The sequence below is a fragment of the Opisthocomus hoazin genome, chromosome Z (genome assembly GCF_030867145.1).
Source record: "Opisthocomus hoazin isolate bOpiHoa1 chromosome Z, bOpiHoa1.hap1, whole genome shotgun sequence".
NCBI classification, from domain to species: domain Eukaryota; kingdom Metazoa; phylum Chordata; class Aves; order Opisthocomiformes; family Opisthocomidae; genus Opisthocomus; species Opisthocomus hoazin.
Genome location: NC_134454.1, coordinates 42,330,644 through 42,351,115, shown reverse-complemented (window position 1 = coordinate 42,351,115; position 20,472 = coordinate 42,330,644).

Below are 20,472 nucleotides of genomic sequence, written 5' to 3'. Positions count from 1 at the left end.
TGAGTGAAAGAGAATTGGACGTTGTATCTTGGAACACAGGGTGTTTGCTGACTGTGCGGAGAGTTAATTGTTACAAGAGAAAGAAGTCAGTTACACTCTGCTAGTTTATATGCCAAAAAAGGACTGTAAGCAGCAAGATATAGAGTTATACTGAAGGAAAGGACTAATCTGTTGAAATTAATGTTTCAGTGTAATCAAAGGAGCTCAGTGATGTTTCTGTATACTCCTAAACACAATGCATTCAGTATACCGCAACCATTTCCGTGGCATTGATCTCACATTGTCATATATTCTCTGCAATGAGTACAAAAGCCTTATTAGGTTAAATAGTATTTTCTGATTAACACTTTTTTTAAGCTTAGTCATACAATCCTCAGGGGACATTGTAAATGCTGAAGAAGGGCACTACAATACATGTCACTGGCTGCCTAAATGGTTGAAGAAATAGATAAGATTACATGAATATAGGAAGGCATATACACTTGTTGGCTAATAACTTTAATCATATGGACCAAGCCTTTTATTTCTGAAACTGAAAAATGCAAGCTGACTGCTTTTGGAAAAGGTTGCTAAAGACACATGCGTTGGCTGCATTCCTGTTTGTGTACTTCTTATTTTTCTGTAAGAAATATGTTGTGTTTTTGTATGAATGTTTTCTGAGGCATAAATATGGTGTTCAGTTTTTAGAAAATCTGTAGGCTTTTTTTCCATTACCATTCCCCCTTATTTTTTTCAATAGAATGCATTTTACTGAATAATTCATAGATTACATTATTTAATTAGATTAGGCTATTTAAGCTTACAGACTTTGTTCCATTCACATAGTGATTTTTTAATTTTATTTACTCTATTTGGAAGACATAATCCTGGGTTGGTTGTATGGTGCACTGGCACTTTATGGAAGGATTGGTCTGTCATCCTGACTGGGGGAAAAGACTGGAGATGCTGTAAAGGAGAGAACGCGACTGTGGAGCAGGTCGTCCAAAACCATGAATGATCTGTTAGAGAGCAAGAAGAATATGAAGCAAAAGGCTGGGAGTGAGGGTCGGGCAGAGGAATGGTTTTCTTTATTTCTGGTAATGGAAGTAGAAATATACAATTTTGTTGTTGTTGTTGTTCCCTTGGGAATAAAGGGGTTGAGATAAGGACAGGGAAATCACTCACCAATTACTGTCATGGGCAAAACAGACTCAACTTGGAGAATTAGTTTAATTTATTGCCAGTCAAATCAGAGTAGGATAATGAGAAGTAAAAACAAATCTTACAAACACTTTCCCTCCACCCCTCCCTTCTTCCCGGGCTCAACTTCACTCCTGATTTTCTCTCTTCCCCCCAAGAGGAGCAGGGGGACAGGGAGTGGGGGTTGCAGTCAGTTCATCCCATGTTGTCTCTACTGCTCCTTCCTCCTCACACTCTTCGCTTCCTCCAGTGTGGACTCCCTCCCACAGGAGAGAGTGCTCCACAAGCTTCTCCAACGTGAGCCCTTCCCACAGCCCACAGTTCTTCCCAAACTGCCCCAGGGTGGGGCCTTCCCACAGGGTGCAGTCCTTCAGGAATGGACTGCTCTAGTGTGCGTTCCCCATGAGGTCACCAGCCCTGCCAGGAAACCTGCTCCAGCGTGGGCTCCTCTCTCTGCATGTGGCCACAGGTCCTGCCAGGACCCTGCTCCAGCACGGGCTCTCCACATGGTCACAGCCTCCTTCAGACATCCACCTGCTCTGGTGTGGGCTCCTCCATGGGCTGCAGGTGGAGGTCTGCTCTACCATGGACCTGCATGGGCTGCAGAGGGACAGCCTGCCTCACCATGGTCTGCATCACGGGCTTCAGGGGAAAACTCCCTGCTCTGACACCTGGAGCACCTGCTCGCCCTGCATCTTCACTGACCTTGGTGTCTGCAGAGTTGTTGCTCACACATCATCTCACTCCTCTCTCCTGCTGCAGGGATTTCCCCCCCCCCCCATCTAAAACACGTTGTCACAGAGGTGCTACCGCCATCACTGATGGGCTCTGCCTTGGCCAGCAGTGAATCTGTCTTGGAGTCGTCCAGTAAGATACAAGAAGATATAGCTGGGGGGATTATATAAGCTCATAGGGCAGTTTGCAAATCAATTTGTTTAAAGGGGAGGGTTTTTTCTTAGGCAACATGAAGTAAAGACGTACAAAAGAGACAGCAGTGATAAGATTAAAATCGCACTTGGTGTGCTGAACTATCAAAATCTTCAGTTCCTACAGCTTCAGCCTCTTCAGTCCCTCGGCTCTTCCCCTGCTGGGGATGGTATAGGAATGCCTCGTGATACGAGTGCGACCAGGAAGGCCCTCAGCATTTTCCGAAACTGTTCATCCAGTTCAGACTTCCCAGTACAGACTCAGCAACTGCTGGGAAGAGAGGGACCTGTGCCACGCAGCCCACTCTGGGGTGGCTCTCAGGAGCTGCAGCAGCAGCTGCTGCATACAGAGCAGCTGAAAATGCAGCTGTTCTCTTTGAACACCCCAGCAATTTGACAGGCAAAAATCGTAGCGCAATGGTTCTGAGTCTTTCCTAGCAGTCCTAGATTTCAGTCCATTGACTTTGTAGCAGAAACTGCACCTGTGCCATCCGTCCTGGTGTGTGTGCTGAGGATGGCTAAGAAGTGTCAGCAGAGCAGAATTGTACTACTTTCCTTCTTTAATGCAGAGAACCAAAACGAAGTTATTAGAATGGATTTTTTACACAGCTCAAGTACTTTCACAGAGTCCCAGGAAGGCTGAGGTTGGAAGGGACCTCAGGATGTCATCCTGTCAGGGCCGCCTGCTCCAGCAGAGAGACGGCTAGAGCTGCTGCCCCAGCATCATGTCCAGACTTCCCTTCAGTATCCCTTCTCCTGTCACAGGGCACCATTGGAGAGAGCCTGGCTGCGTTTTCTCTGCAGCCTCCCTTCAGGCCTTTTCTTTGCATTGATGAGATGCCCTCTGAGCCTCCTCTTCCCCAGTCCCAGCTCACTCAGCCTTTCTTCAGAGGAGAGATTCTCCAGTGTGCTATTGGTCTTCACGGCCATTTGCTGAGCTCTCTCCAGTACATGCATGTCTCTCTCCTACTGGGGAACCCAGAAGCGGACGCGGCGCTCCAGCTGTGGCATCACCAGTGCCAAGTGGAGGGGAAGGCTCACCTTCCTCACCTCACTCCTCCTGACACAGCCCAGGACACAGTTAGTGTTCCTTGTGGGAAGGGCGCGTTGTTGGCTCCCTGTCAGCTTGGTGCCCACCAGGACCTGCAGGGCTTCTTCTGCCAAGCTCCTTTCCAGCCGGGCAGCCTGCTGCCTGTGCTGGAGCCTGGCATTGTCCCTCCCCAGGTGCAGGACTTTGTGCTTCCCCTGGTTAAAGACGCTGGGGCTCCTGCCTCGTCAGGGTAGGATCCTGGGGTGATGCCGAGAGCAGCCCCAAGCCGTGACTCCGTGCAGTAGGAGGGATTTGGACGCTGCATTCACAAGGCTGCAGTGGGCAGCGCAGGCTTTTAGGAGAGCAGAGCCCCGGGTCGTGGGGGCAGCGGGTGTGATGGGGAGGAGGACAGGGCTGAGGAGATGAGCAGTGGGGCACGGGCTGGCCCTGGACACCTCCCGGTTGGTGACGTGTGCCCAGATCATCACTAGGGAGAGCCTAGTGATGGACTTGCAGGCCGGCACGTGCCCCAGCTGCTGGCCCAGCCCTGGTTTTGGCAGCCGCTGGGCCTGGCTCTAGCGCTGCCAGCGGGGTGGCCTCCTGGGGGGCTGGGAGGGGTCGTGGGAGCTGGTGGGCCCTCCTTTTCGGGGCTCGCCGTGGCCCCGCAAGGTGGTGGTCCCTGCCCCGGCTGGGAGAGGAAGGCCCTGCCAGAGCCTCCCCTGGCCCATCATGTGGCCCCCTCCTGCTCCCCGTGGGTGGGAACAGGGGCATTTGGGGGGCTGCTGGGACCCCCGTGAAGAGCAGCGGTGGAGGTGCTGGGGTGCTCCTCTGTGTGGGCTGCTGCTGGGCTGCTGGAGGGGTCCGGGCCAGGGGCAGGAGACCCCCTTTGGGAGGCAGCAGGACGAGGGGCCGCCGCGGGGCTGCCCTCCCGCCCCTCGGCAGCGAGGCCATCCTCCAGGCCCAGCAGATGAGGGGCCTCCCGGCTGCAGCGCTGCATGGCGACATCGATGAGGTGTTGCACGAATGCCACCGTGCAAAGCTGCAGGCTGACCTCCAGCAGCCTGACCAGGACAGCTGCGTCCAGCCCGAAGACACCCAGGACGGACACGATGAGGTCCTCCAGCATGGCTGCTGTTGAAGGCTCCTCCGCAAAGATCTGCCCCAGCTGCTGTTGCAGCCAGGGCAGAAAGCGCTGGAGGAGAGCCAGGGGCTCATTGAAGAGGTCCGCCCAGGTGCCGGGCTGGAGGCTGCCCACTGCAGCCCTGGGCACCGACTCCACTGCTGCTGTCTGGGGTGTGGCAGGGCGAGGGGGGCTCTGGGTGCCTGGGTCCAGGGGCGCTCCTCCTGCCTTCCGGGTGCCAGCTGATGTCAGCCTGGATGGTCTGATGATGACCTCTTCGAAGTCGTCGTCCACCTGCACTGAGTGCAAGATGGACTGGATCCCCCTCTTGCAGAGGGGACACTCAGGCTTGCTCTCAGCCCACCGCACGATGCACCAGTAACAGAAGTGGTGGAGGCACGGCATCACATAGGCGGCATCATCCCAGCTGTCCAGGCACACTGGGCACCGATCCTTCACCTCTGTGGCCGTGCTCTCCACCCGCTGCGGTGGGCTGGGGGGAGCTGGAGATGACAAAACACTCCCCTCGATGGGCACCGGGTGATGCAGCAGCTGGTGTCGCGCTAGAAAAGGCAGAGAGGCCACGGTCACTGGCTGGCCCGGGGAGGGGTGGAAGAAGTGCCCAGGTCCCTTCAAGAAGGAAACCCTCCCAGGTGCCCAGGGTGAGGTTTCCCCCTCAGCTCACCTCTACTGCTGTGAGCGCGGCTCCTGGGTGCCCCAGCTGCCTGAGGCTGGCAGGACGGGGGTAATCTCTGAGGGGCTCTGGCGTCAGGCATGGAAGGCAGAGAACAGCTCCCTGAGCAGGACACCAGCACCAAAGCGGTGCTCAACACTCCAGCCTCGCAAAGTGCTCAGCTGGAGTGTGGGCACGAGCCAGCCGGGTGGGGCTCGGTGCCCGGCTATAGGCAGCGAGGGGCTCCTGGTTACAATCCATCGCTAGGTGACATTGCAGCCCATCCGTCGTTGACAACAGAACCCATCCTTCAGGGACTCGGTGAAATCAGAACCCGTCTCTCGAGGACATTCCAACAGGCCATCGCCAACCCCGACGCGTGCGCTGGGGCCACGGCGATGCTGGGGCGAGCGTCGTGGGTGATGCCACAGCCCACTCCGTCCCCTCAACTCTTGCCCTGGGCTCGGCATTGGTGTTTCCCACCAGGCACCGAGGCTTCAGCCATGTCTTCCCAGGGCCCTGTCAGGTCGCTCTGGCCGGGGCAGACGTCTCCAGGCACATATGGCAAGAGGGTTCGCTGGATGACACATCGTGCCTCCCTGGGGGGCTGCAGGACAAAGTCCTGCGGGCTCTCCCCACACCCCAGCACTGCTGGCCAGCCCTTGGGGCTCCCCTGCTTCCTCCCATGGGGCATCAAAGGCAGCACTTGGCTCACTCTGGAAGGTCTTCTCCCGTCTCTCTCCCCTAGCCAGATGGCACAAGGGTGATCCGTTCTGCTCAGCACCCACCAGGCCTCCTCTGGGCACTACGTCCCATTTGGGGTCCCGCAGACAGCTTGACAAACCAGAGGGGCTCAGGGGAGGCAAGGAGGCTCTGTGGGGATGGGGCTGGTTCAGCACAGAGCAGAGGAGGGGTTGGGGCACCTCACACCACAGCCCGGTACCTGTGGGGAAGGTGTCAAGGGGATGGGGACAGGCTCTTCCCAGCACTGCCCAGAGGGAGGGTGACAGATGGTGGCACCTCCTGAAGCAAGAGAGGTTCAGGCTGAAGATAAGGAATCAAAACCAAAATCTCTGTGAAGATCATGAGGCACTGGAGAGGGTTGCCCAGAGAGGTTGTGGAATTCCTGAGCCTGAGGTCAGCCTTCAAGTGCTGAGTGGCCACAGCCCTGAGCAGGCAGATCTGTGTTCACTGTGGACACTGCCCTCAGCCAGTGCAATTCTGTTTGCAACGTGGTGTCAGGCAAAATGTTGAGTGGCTATGTACTGATTTTTAATACTGTTCCTCTCTGGTTTCAGGGGAGCTGCCACAAGGCACTACACATGCCAACAACTTATCTGGGCCCCATGAAACTCTGGTTAGGGTGAATTTTGGCCTCTGACTTCCCTAAAATATTCAATAGGGGTCACAACTTCAGAAGTTCTGAAGTTCAAACATGAAAAATCGTGAAGCTGATGTGTTCTTACATAATAAGACATCTAGTTAAATTGCATGGCATACATTTCAGGAGTGGCCTTGCGAAACTCTGACCCTTTCTTCTTCTTCCCATCTCCTGTAGCAGCTAGTGCTGGAATATTTTGTGGAATATTGTAGACAGCTACATGTGTTCTATGTATACATTCCATAATTTCACGTCTCAATATTCTGGTGTAGTTTGTAGTCATAGTAGCTCACGTCAAGTTACAAAAGCAAAACTGAACTGATTAATGTGGTTTTTTTACCCCGCCTGACAACATTTTGCCACAAAACATAATTTTCGTGGTTTTGCAACTAATCATTCTAGCATGACACACAAGACTTTCTTAACTGCCCGCTTCCGGAAGAAATGCAGCAAAGTGCAAGGTACCATTTCTTCCTTGTAGTTCATGTTAATAAATGAGTATGGCAGTTACTGTAAGTGATCCAAACCATGCCATGTCAGGTGGCTGCTTTGGAAGCAAGCTTTTACAGCAAGTCTACTGTAAAAATTCTGTGATGGGGATTCTCGTTCGCAACGGGGTACCTAATGACAGAATGTAGCATGTAACTCACAACAGTACTTGCCAAAAGTCTTCCTTTTTTTTCCTTTTTGTTGTTTTTAGTGTGAAGAGTTTTGCATATGATTAAATTTATAACATACGATTAAGAAATACGTACATTAATAGTAGTTCATCATGTTTTATACATCCCGCACACAAATGTACTGAATTTGACAAGTATTAAAATGTGACAACACTTGTATCATTTTAAATTTTATGCTGTAAACGTATTTTACAATTCAACAGTGATTAAAGAAATACAAAGAAAATATTTCAGTACAAAAAAAATTGTGTTGTTCACAAATTAACTCTATTTAAGAGTGTTCTGTACCAAAATTATTTTACAATGCATTTGAAGAAATTACACTTGTACTTTCAAAAACAAAAATTCACTTGTAAAATTGTGTCTAAATGGAAGAGGCATCCTTGTCAGTCCACCATGGTCAAGAGAAATCAGCAGTTTCCCCATATGGGGATTTCAGTTTTGTTTGACACTGTAAAAGCTGAACAGAGTTGTGGGTTTTACCAGGATGGGAGCGTAAGGATTACTTCCTCAGGTCTCTCCATGGGATTCCCAATGAGTCCAAAAATGGAAGGAATGACCAATAGCACTTTTCATCTGTGCAGCAGAAGTCACAGAACCTGCGAGAAGGATTAGGCCTTGCAGATACTCTGTGAAGGTGAAGAGCCTTCTGTGTCAATCTCTTTTGCAACAGGTCTGAAAAGCAATTAGATTTTCAGAGTGCGTAGTGATTTACAGCTGGACCAAGGTTGCATGTCAGCCTGGTGTGAAATTCTCTGTAAGGAAGTTATCACAAAAGGAGTTAAACTGATCCCACAGGCTCTTCAGTGCGCACAGGTTTCTGTACGACCGCGTCTTTTCTTGAACCTTTTTCTGCTGATAGCTCTGCAAAATGCCTTACCTTGTGGCTAGTGTGCAACTCCTGTTTTGCAATTAAAGAAGGAATTCTTCACTCAGATGAGCCTTGAAGACAGTAGAAATGAGTCTGTGACAGTTGCCAGGCGACAATACTTAGGAAAGGGCCTAAGACAAAGGCAAGAAAATGGTGAGACGTTAGCAGCACGGTGACCCAGCAGGTTGCAGCTCAGAGGCTTCCTGAATGTGTCTTCATGTTTCATAGCTCTCCAATGTGCTTTACCTTCTGGGGCTTGGATTCCTTGGCTTTGAACATTTGAAAAGCTTTGTACACACAAAACTGGGCAGCAAGAAGTTCCCTTGCTTAATTACAAGAGAACCACCTCCTGTTTACTTAAAATCATCCATCTGCTGCTTGCATTTCATGCCACCTTTTGTTTCCGTTACACTATTACCCTAAAACACACAGATCCATTGCATTGCTTTTATTCAGGCTCCCCGTATCACTTGCTTTGATGTGGTTCACTGTATTTGGCACTCAGAAATTATGCAGGGTCCCCACTGAACAACCACTGTAGAAGGCTCATCCAGTTGCCAGGCCACGTCTTTAGTCCATTTATTCCTTTTTCAGATGGCTTTTCTTTCATTGCAAGGGCAGCTACCGCTAGATGAGATTTACTCACAAGAGGGCAGTATTGCATTGATTTTGACAAAGACTTTCCCAACTTTTAGTGCTCTGCCAAGTGAGTGGTACAGCTTGTGGGGCCTTCAGAACGTTCCCTGATGAGGGTTTGCTTTTCAGGTCTGCATACTATTTAGCTTCCAGAGCATGATACAACCAGTTTTACAAGGACAGGACGTATTTTTCCCTTAAGCTAATTAAAAATAGTAACTTCAATCACAACACCTCAAAATCAAAGAGATAATATGCTGGAGTATTTTGACAGATCCAGGGAGAATTTGCCAAGAGCACTTGCTACCTGCAGTGGGAGTTGCCTGAAGTGGCCTAAATTTATGCAATTGCATAGAAATACATCTCATTCATAAATCTTGCATTTTTAGGGCTGTAAAATGTCTCACCTGCTGGCTGATAATCTACTGGTTTTTTGCAAGTAATCAGCAAAGGTAGGTATGGGAGAATACAAAATTTTGTGAGATCGTGAAATCGTCTCTTCCAGTATGCTTCCAGCTAGAATTACTCGAGTGGGAAATGGCACGTCCTGCTTCTGCATGCTCAGTGTCTAGTGCTGCCAGCAGACTTTGTGAAGCTTCCACGTCTCCATGTAACGATTTGTTTGGTTACACTGTTTCTTCTTACCCAACATACCTGGGTCACGGAATGTATTCAGAGTTGTATCTCATTACTTCAGTTATAGAAATAAAACTTTTCTATTAGTTTAACTGTTATTAGCCTTAAGGAACTAAAAACCACAAACGGAGCTTGTTTCTGTTTCTGTATGTGTGTCATTAGTAATACTGTCTATTACAGTTCTGCTACAGAGGTAGTCAGATGTATGAGTGTAATCGCAATGGCAGTAAAGAAATTGCAAGGATATATGTAGGTGTCATTTTGCCTGCATACATGTGTGTATGTCTATCCATATGTAAATATATATGGATATGGAGACAATTACATGGAGGGACTATTTTTTTCTAGTACTGATGCACAAATTATAAGGCATGAAACTTGGCTTTTGAGCTGGAGGAGTGAAAAAGAATTATGCTTACTCTGAACGATAAACTGAGAAAATACACTTGGAATGCTTCTGCATCATTTTTTTGCATTTAAAAATTAGAATGGGAATTTTAAAGTTTTGCTTTGTATTTGCTCAGTCTCAAAGCCCTAGATAGTGCCATACATCAGAAGACTCACACAGTTCCTTCCAGCAGCCTCTCACAGTACTGTTAAACTAGAAATTAATCACATTAGGGAAACAAAGCGATCAAGATGCTAGCAGGTAGCCTACTAGGCAAGGTGAACCTCTGATCTGAAACATTATTGCAGTTGAATTGTTCCCACATTTCAGGGCTGTGAGAGAGATATATTAAATGTCAACTGCGTGTTTGCAGAAGATGCCCTTAATTTTTTGCTTGGCTTCTTGGCTAATCTCCTTAAGTCAACAATCATTATTGTTTGTTGTTTTGTCATAGTGCAGCTGTTCTTTTTCAATTCACGTAGTAAAAAACTGTTCTGGGCCTCAGGTTTTATTACAGGGTTTCAAGGTGGTTCATACGAAAAGTTTATCTCCTGCAGTAACAGATACGGCACAGGTTACTTATTACAAGTGACACTGTGAAGTTCAGGAGCATTCAAACACTTTAAAGGGATTATGAGGTAGGATCCCAATGGTGTGAAGTGGGCATCTGACCCTCCTTTTTGTGTTCTTTTATGGTATTGCACGAACATTGCGAGTGACCGAGAGCAGAGCTGGATAAGAAACACACAGTCTGCATTGACGAGAATCCTGGCACTCACAGGTTTAGTTTAAAATAGTCATATTCTCCAATATTAGGTTACAGTAGCAGTTGAGAGTCTTTTCCATAATCCCTGTCCAGCTTCTCCCCTCGACTTAGTGTTCCCAAGCAGCACACACCTACAAAAAATAGGCTTCCTACTGGAAAACCAAACTCTTCCTGAAATTTTCTCATACTCTTGACTAAGTTAATCATTTCTTCTAGCTCAGAAACTTAAAATTTTCTTTGCATTAACTGTTGACATTCACACATCAAGGTACACATTTTTAACTAAATGCGTAGAAGTGTAAGAGCTATCCTCTCTGAAAGCATTAAGAACAGAGTATGTAGAAAAATCCACTATCAAAACTTTCTTTTATGTCTCCTGTTCACATTAAATTTTCTCAGAATAAGCTTGCTTACACTGAAAATTGTGGTTACGCTAAAAGAGAGCTGTTTCCAGCAATGTAATATTGTCAGAAACATTTCAGTCATGTCTCTCAGGAGCCATTCACTCCTATTCCCCCTGCCTTGTTGTCAGTCTAACACAGAATTTTGCAGATGGGATACTCAGGTATTTGTTGTATAAACTGGTACTACTATCCAAAGAAACAAGCCACACTTTTTCTCATCACTGGCCACTCACTCTCACGCCTGTGTCATATCTTCTCCCGAGTTAGAACTTCTGTTCAGCAGCCATCCAGTGAACTGATCAAGAAGGTACTTCAGATTAAAATTCACAATCTGTTTTAACTTGGCTGTGTGGGAGACTGTACTTGCCCAAGAGAAGAAACACCAAAAAGTAAAAGGAAGGGATGAGAACAAGCAACGACGGATTGACAGAACTGCTTATTTTAGTGAAGTTGGCATAATGAAATGACTGTGAAATCATGGCAAGATCTTACCTTCGGCCTTACAGGATTCCAAACGCTGCTATGGTAGATCTCTCACTTTTGCAAATAGATATTTTCAGGCAGAAGAAGGACCTCTATGAATGGCTTCAGGTATCTACAATTGTTTTACATTTTTTGTGTAAGTGGATAGATCCTCAGCTGCTAGAATTCCATAAAATTGTGCTATTTGCACAAGCTTAGATCTGACTCACAAAAGAGATAACTAATTTATATGAACCATAGCACAGAGTCACGATGCTAATAACAAACATAGGGTTAACATTATATTGTAACTTCATATTACAGTTTCTCATTGTCAAGCATTATATTGCCCAGTTAGATAAACAACATTGAAGACTATTTAAAATTAAAGTTACAGTCTAAATCCCAGAGCATGCTGAGTACAGGGTATAGGTTTATTAGAATTTCCTGCTGCCTTTTAAATGTATGTCTCTTTTGATAGTTATTTGTCATCTGCCTACTTTTCAACTAGAAGATCTTGGTCTTCAGCAGAATTCTGAAATCTCTGGACACTGCAAAAATGCAAAAGGTAATGAAAGTACAAACCATTGTTGAAAAAATAATCAGTGATCTCTTCATTGTGTTTCATTAATCAGATGACTTTTCTCAACTTTCAGGATGATTTAAATTGAGAAATTAGCGTTATTTTCCGTTTAAATTCAGACATGAAGTTAGGCTTTTCTTATCACAAAAACCTTCAGTTTCTACACTTATGCAGTGACTATCCCATATTCAGTCAAAGACCAATTTAAAATGTATTTTATAGAATTTGAGAAGGTAGAATAATCACATGATTGACAGTTCATGTGATTTACAGTTGTCCCTCTAACTTGCATGCTCATTCTTGGCTCTGCTCGCATTCATTCTTTGACTTTAGGCAGGAGAAGTTTTTTCCATATGCAGTGAATCTACTGAAATTTGCACTTCCTGTTGATTAGCGTTATTTTTTGCCTGAACGACTCAGTACCATTTCAGTTATCAAGCCTATTATCCTTCCATCGCTTTTTCTCCTTCCCCCCAAAATAGTTGGTCACTTGGAGCTATGCATGTACCAGTTACCCAGTTACCCAGTTACCCAGTTACAAGGTACGTGCAGTTGACCAAACCATTTGCTGCCAAATAGAAAGCATGACAACAGAGTTCTGCCAGCCTTTTCCTCTTTGGAGTCACAAATCTGGTGTTCGTTCCACTACTTGTTTGCTAATTTTCATGAAATTTGTAGAAATATAAATATCTAATGCTTCTCTTTCAAAATGCTGAGCTTATCTTACAAGCTATGTCGTAAAGAAGGGCAGAGGCATACTTTCTCGTAAGCCCTGTTTTCTTAGGAAACTAGACTAAAAATTAAACTACTAGTGACACAGCATATGTAAACTTCGATCATCCAGATGTTTCAAAGCATAGTCCAAACATGGCTTTTGAATAATAAAAGTGGAATTCAAGAGAGAGGCAAATTTTAGTAATTAATACTCAGAAGGCTAAGGTTTATCCTTATACTGATTACTTTGAATGTTCATGTGGATTCCAGTGTCTCTTTCATGAGTACATTTGCTTTGTAATATGTAGGGAGACAGTAGGTTAGGTTGTCTGCATAATATTTTAGAAACACTCTATTCACTTTGTTTTGATGGACTGCCCATGGAATGGTTTTTATTAATTCCTTTCAGAGACTAAAATCATGTATTTTATGAACTGTTAGAATGAACAGAGAAGTGGCTGGAAGAAGTATCATAACCTAGTAGACAGACAAATCACTCTGTCTAAAATGCTCTCAGAGTGTCTCCCTTGGAAACATCTTAGACACAAGCCTCTGGATTGGATGTATCTTGAGTCATTCAGCTAGCAACACAATTTTCCCACTTCATGCCAGTTCTCTCTTGTTGATTCCGTTCACCTAGCTTCATATGGCCGAAGCATCAGTGCCCTGATGTTCTAATTCAGATAATTTCTCCTTCCTTGTCTGGAATAACTCTTTTCTGATAAGGAATACTGCATTATGCAATGGTCTGCACCTGCTGCTTTTTTCCCTCTAGATGTAACTTTGTTTAATGAGGATCTTATGAGATCCTCATCACCATGGTACCTACATTTCTTCTCTTGCATTAGAGGAGATTCTTTCTCTCCAAAGTGATGCGAGATTATATGAATGCACCTGTAGCATAGGATTTAGAATCAGCATTTGGTCCCCCCAGCAAGAGAGACAAAATGAGCAGAAGGTGGATCTAGAGCTTTAGCCACAGAAGATGTCAGAAATTTGGAATTCTCCTTCGGGAAGCTGACCTGTAGATTTTGCCTGGTACCTATTGTCTCTGAGTTCAATTGAGATGCACAAAAATTTTTCACATACATTCACTTAGAATAGATTTACTTTAATTAAAAAATATTTTTTTCTGCACATCACAGACTAAAAGGAATTTTCTTCATCATGCAGATAAACCTTACTCAAATGAGTAGTCTTCATGAAATTCAATGGACTGTTCAGTTGAGTAAGATGAACTTGTGTGTGTAGACCTTCCTCTTAAAGGATGACATGATGGAATCCATTCAAATCAAAGTCACAGTGTTTCCCTATGACTGATGCATGTTCAAATATTTTCGTTTAGGCAGAATATCCAGGCAGAATAATAATGCTACCTCACTAACACATGTTCATGTGCTTGAACAGAAAATTGCAAGTTCTTGTTCTGTAATGTTAAGTATACATGCAAAAATTCTTTATGGTTGTATAATTACAGAACCCTAGGACAAAAGCCAATTCTATAACTTTAGTGTAACTGTTCTTCTATGAACTTAGCTATGCATTGCTAGCTCTAGTCTATCTTTCTGTTCTATTATGCATACATGTTACTCTTTTATATTTGTTAAAATAAACAGCTCTAAAACTTCATAATTGCCTTAGAAAAATGCAAAACAACTACTGTTTTCTTTCTAGCATTCAAGAACCTGTTTTGTTCTGTTTCATGTACTGATTGCTTCTAACAGCAGTGAAGCTCTTCATAAAGAGCTTCTGAGATCTGCAAAGGAAAATCACTATATAAGAACTGGGTATTGTAATTGCTGTTATGATGAGGTAGCAATACTTGGACAAGATCAGCCTCATGGACCTGGGGGTAAAAAAAGTCCAAGTTGGACCATACAATGGCAGAAGGACCTGAGACCATGCGAGGACACTTTTCTCTACACCTTTACGTCAGGATCCTCAAAAAAGAGTTGCCCATTACAATTTCTTCATAGGAAAGCCTTCCTCTTAAGAGCCTTCCTCTTGATTTCTCTGTTGCAGTTGAAAGGTACAGTCCTACAGGTCATTGAGCTGGCATAGCTGAAGAACTAAACTACAACAAGAGGGAAAGAAGCAGCCGATGCAGAGAGGAGTGGACAGGAACCTCCTTGATTGCATTTGCTACTACAGCAAAGAGCTGTGGGTGTGTACAGCCGAAATAGCAGCAGTGTCAGGTAGCGGCTGATCTGCGTGGAGAAACAGAACTTGCTGTATCTTGCAGTTACTTCCTTAACTCAAGAGTCAAAAGCTTGTGTTGTGAATATAAGGATTTCAGCTCTGCAAATGATTACATGGATGTAAAGATAATACCAGATGAGGAAATCCCATTTTTTATTTGCTTTTTAGACATTTGTACAATCCTACTATGTAAAAAAACATGAAGAATATTAGCAGGGCATGTTCACATGCTCAAAACCAAGGTATTAATTCAGCCCACCTGTAAAAATGCAGTACAAAACAGTCTTTAATTATACACACTTGTCTTACTGAAGCCAGAGTACACAAAAATAGTAACATGGGTACAATTAATTTCTGGTGTAATTTCATCACTTCTAGAAGGGAGATGAATCTTAGTTATCCTTCTCTGTGAGTAGTGAAACTCTTCAAACATTGAAGACAGAGGAGTAAGCAGAATAATGCTGTTACCAAAACGACTGTCCAGTGAATTCTCTAGGGAGACAGGTGCTGGTGACATCCAAACAGAAATCTGTGAGAACTTCAAGCCACATATTTCCTGCTATAAAAACAAGGACTGCTGATATTGGAGTTGCCATCTCTGTCACATGTGGCCAAAGACAAGACAGCAATATAAGGGATTTCTCCTAGTAATGCAGTTCACAAAACACAAAAGTTTCTATTGTTAAGAAACGAAATGTGCTAAGGCTTCACGGGTGTTATTCTGCCCACTTTCGCCGTCTGCAATATGGATTATCAAAACCAAGAGACTGTGGGCGTTGGCCCAGGTAGAGTCTGGCCAGAAATTATATCTGGTAATCCTGCATTGCCTTTTGCAGTCCCTGCATTGCCTGGATACCCGTTCGAGCGCAGCACTCACAGCCTTTTCCAGCACGATGCATATTGGGGCACATCCTTATCATAGCATTTCTCTGGCGACTGTGACCAAAACTACTAAAATATACATCACATTATTGATATCTGATTACACAGTTAACCATTCTCTGTACCTCACAGGAGTACATCAGAGCATTTCTCAATCACATAATTACCCATTGGTCTTCATCAGTGTGAAATGTTAATAACCAGTACATAAGTGGTGTTGCAGTAGGAGGCCTCAAAGCGTTAAGAGCCAGCTGTTAGATCGCACAGCTAGAAATCACTGTGTGCCTTGGCTGTAGTTTCATCTGCCTGGAAGAGATAGTTGAGTTGCAAATACTCTGTAAAAGATAGTTACAGCAAATATTTAGAAGACCTAGATGGAGAAGATCCATCAGGGAGAGCTGAAACAACAGTTCAGAGGCTTAGTTTCATGTGACAATGTAGTAGACAACAGACTGAAGCCTCTGAGGATGGGCTAGGCTATAAAAGAGGAATACTGAGGACACTAGGGAAGGAGTTCAGCTTAATGAAAGCTAGTGAAAGAAATCTGGAGAATTTAGAAATCACCACCTGCAGTATTTCTCCATCAACAACTTCTGTGAGCTCTCTGAATACCTAGAAATTTGAAACTAGCTTCACCCCTCAGAGTCTGTCTCATTTAAAGTAGAGCAGCTCATGTTCAATGAACCCATGTATACACACTTGCTTACACGGGTTTCAAAACACATTTTTTATGAACTTTGTGCATAGTCAGGGCCTTCCATAAGGTAAGAAGAGTACTTTGGCAGGTGACGTGTTTTCTGGGTCTATAATCATATATACAGCTGGGACACGTGGATGTAAAATTTTGCTATGATAACTGGTACAAGTAGAGTATATACTGTGCATCAGTTCTGCTGGAGAGCATGAACTCTGTCTGGATTTCTAGCATTTTATTTATATACTGTGTAGGTACAAATTACTGTGTTAGGTGAAAAAAGTAATCCAGCATGCATGCACTACAGAGAAAGATTCTCTGTAAGGAGATTGAATGAGTTTCTAGACCAATGGAATGAAATACGTCCCTTACCATGCACTTAGCAAAGTCCACTGAATCTGGAAGCACCAAAAAAGCAACTTCTTCACAATTTGACACTCAGTTTATAGTCATGCTTTTAGGGATGACATATCTTCTTTCGGATGGTGTGTTGATATACCAGCATCTGCAGTTTTGGGGAAGAGCAGTAGTTTCTAGACAGGAATGGGAATCCAAGTGGATAATATTCATTTAGTCCTTCAGTTGTTGATCAATCTTTTGACTCTACCAAAAGCACAATAAATGAAAGACTACATTTACAGATAAGACTACATTTACAGGTTAATTCCTTGGAAATGGTCACATCAAGACTGTAGATTTCAAGTAGCAGGCTTTCTACACCTGTTGAACATCTGCAGCAAACACCTTGAGTCAAACCTGAATCCTTTACAGCTGAATTATTCATAAAGCTCTCAGCCACCTTAGGCCTGGCAGCACATGTGAATTAAGAAGCTCCATGGTAGTCATCCAGAACTAAAAACTCAATACAAAGAGCTACGTGGCTCTGTGGAACCCAACCCAAGAGTGGGCTGATACCAAGTCTGAACTAATAAGATCTGCAGTCTCCATGTGAAGCTTCTCATGTGACTGCACATGGCTTCCAGTATGTCTCATGTCTGTATTACTGAGCATGCTTTTTTCTGTTATTTGGATTATTTCAGCATGATACTTGCTTGTGCTTTCATTTCCAAGAATTTTAATGAAAAAGTTCAGGTTCAAGTTTGGAATTTATATTGCTGTAAATGATACCTGCTGAATCTGAGCGCCGTTTTTGAAGAGTCAGTTTCCAAAGGTCATGTGAGCAGTCAAAGTTCTAAAGAAAGGCTCTTGACCTTGAACTCCACTGCGAAACAGAAGTTCAAATGTGAGTTGCTATTTCTCCAGCACGTAGAGCCCGACAATATGCAAGTGTGCCAAATTTCAGTCTTCTAGTTTAATGGAAATATGCTAATTAATTATATTTCAATAGAAGAAGAAGCCATATTGTATAGCAGTTACTATAGTTCTCAGCAGTTCTCCCTGCCCCGTTCCCAGGGAGCTGAAAGGAACTTAAGTAATTCAGGTGTAGTGTCAAGCCTGAGATACAGATATACAACGTAGCTATAGATAATCAGGAGTTGATTGTGTGTATATTAGACTCTGAAACTCTATTGTATAATTATACCAAAATCAGTGTATTGCAATGGTAAGGACTTTAATTTTTAACAAAACCTTTTGTTTCACAATGTTTGAAGCAAATTAAAGACGCACCAACACATTCCCATTTTGTAGTCTCTAGATTTTTTTTAGGCCACTAAAAATATTTTCATATGTATTAGTGTTTCACAAAATAGGGCCGAAAGACATGGGGCTGTCCTAACAGAACTAAGAACCTACAAATATCGAGCACCTATGATTATATTAACAGGGTAAAATACAAGCAAGTTCTTCAGCAGCATTTGTAGTAAAAGCAACTATCTTTTTGTAGTTTTACATACATCACACCTTCAGTATTCATATTTAAAAGCAATCATTTATTATTAGTTTCTTAGAGTCTTCTTCAATGCCTTGCATTTGAACACATGGAGGAAAGATGAACAGAGCCAGTTCTATGATTCACTGTATGTAAAAGAGAACTGGATTGACCCACTGCTAAGGCAAGCAGTACTTAGGTAGCCTGTGGCCACCTCAAAGTTTAAACGCTGGGGAAAGCTTCCCCTGAAAACCTGATTTGCAGTTAAAGCGTTTCTCCCACTGAAGTCCCTCGGAACTCTTCTTGTCTTTGTGAGTGTACAGTCCTCCCTTTTACTTACCTGAAGGCAAGGTTCTCTCGTAGAAAAGTCCCTTCACAGCTATTCTACATGTGTTTCTCAGTGCTCCTGAGTAGACCAAACATCATACTCCAAAAACAAAGATCGAAGGTTCAAATTACCTTACAGAGGTAGATTTGTGCCTCATGAGTCACTTCAACATCTGTGTGACATTAAGCATATGAAAAAAGATGTTTGACTTCCCTCAGTTTGGCTTTATGCATAGACCAGTTTATGCTGATGGTTGTAAAATCCCTTCTGGGCAAATCAGATAAGCATGTAAACAAGTCTTTTTAAACTATGATTTATTTACACAATAGCAGCATCATTTAACACTTGAACTCTCTGAGGTGCCAGGTGTGCCCACACATTGGCTAGGTGGTGGTACAGTAGCATGAGTACCCTTGCCAGACTGGAATATTTTCATGTGGAGAAACAGTAGCTCTGCAGCCTACTATTTCACTCTCATTTTTACCCAGGACAGATAAATTAGAGCTAGCACTGGTACACCCATGTGGCTGCAATCACATATCCTCCTCACCACTGTGTAGATTAACCCAGATGATGGCAAACACTATTAGACAAAAATACGTTACAAACAATGTCAGCTGAAAAAGAGTTTGCACCTAGTTCTAGTTGTCATAGCAAAGTCAGTAGAATTAATTCTTTCATACTGTGTAGAGTATGCCAAATCAGCAAAGGCATAGTACAGATTTGGCTTGCAATACTCCAAATTCCACTCATTTCAGCACAGGAACTGCACGGATGAATCTGAAGTCAGAATTTGACTCAATATAGTCCATTGTAGTATTTCTAATTATAACATTTGCTTACAATAGTATACAGATACAGATAGAGATGTATAGAGATTGTCACACATCCACACTCTTTTTATAGACACATATGCATGCAAGCAGATGCTTAATTTATTCCTTGTTTCATTAACACTAAGGTTATTGGAGATGTCCTTCATGGTCAACTACATTCCATGTAACAAACACATGTTTTGCCTAGAAGTAGCAAATGTAAGTTGCACAAGAATGTTAAAGACCATATATGGTTATTGGGTTTCAAACTTCCTTCGAGAGGCTCAGGATGCATTGTTCAGTTTAATCAGTTCACTAGCTTAAATTCTTTTAAGTATGTCTTTGTGTTCCTCTTTCTAATGTCAGTGAGGTTAACATAAAGAATCCTATTTATTTTAATGGAGTTGCCTTACTTGCAGAAGTTACTTGCAAGCCTCATCCCATAATGACAGTACTAGCTAAGGTAACAGTCACATAAACTAAATTTGTCCGGTACGCAATGCAAAAATTACCTAAGGTCAATGTAAAATGTAACATTTTACATTCCAATTTTTAATGGGATTTTATGTTGTAACATGTAAGCGTAAAATGTACTATAAATTTGCACTGTCAGCTGCTTTTTAAGTTCTGGGAAAGCCCTATTGCATGTGTAATACTTAAGGGTAGAACACATGCAGAGGAGGAGTCACTGACATGAAGCTGTCACCATAATTAGCCCTGTGATAACTTGTTTGTGTTTTATCTTGAGTTCTACACCTTTCTGTCATTCCTTGGAAGAAGTCTGAACCTTCATACACGCCAAAATCCAAACGCCGAGAAATCCAAATCACAGAATCACAGAATGTTTGGGGTTGGAAGGGACCTCAGTGGGTCGTCTAGTCCAATCCCCCTGCCGAAGCAGGGTCAGCTACAGCAGGCTGCACAGGACCTTGTCCAGGCGGGTTCTGAATATCTCCAGAGAAGGAGACTCCACAACCTTCCTGGGCAGCCTGTTCCAGTGCTCCGTCACCCTCAGAGGGAAGAAGTTCTTCCTCATGTTCAGACGGAACTTCCTATGCTTCAGTTTGTGCCCGTTGCCCCTTGTCCTGTCACTGGGCACCACTGAAAAGAGCTTGGCCCCATCCTCCTGACACCCACCCTTCAGATATTTGTAGGCATTTATGAGGTCCCCTCTCAGCCTTCTCTTCTTCAGGCTGAACAAGCCCAGCTCCCTCAGCCTTTCCTGTCACTACTACACTAATGGTTTTAGATTCACATGAGCTTTTAAATTTGCA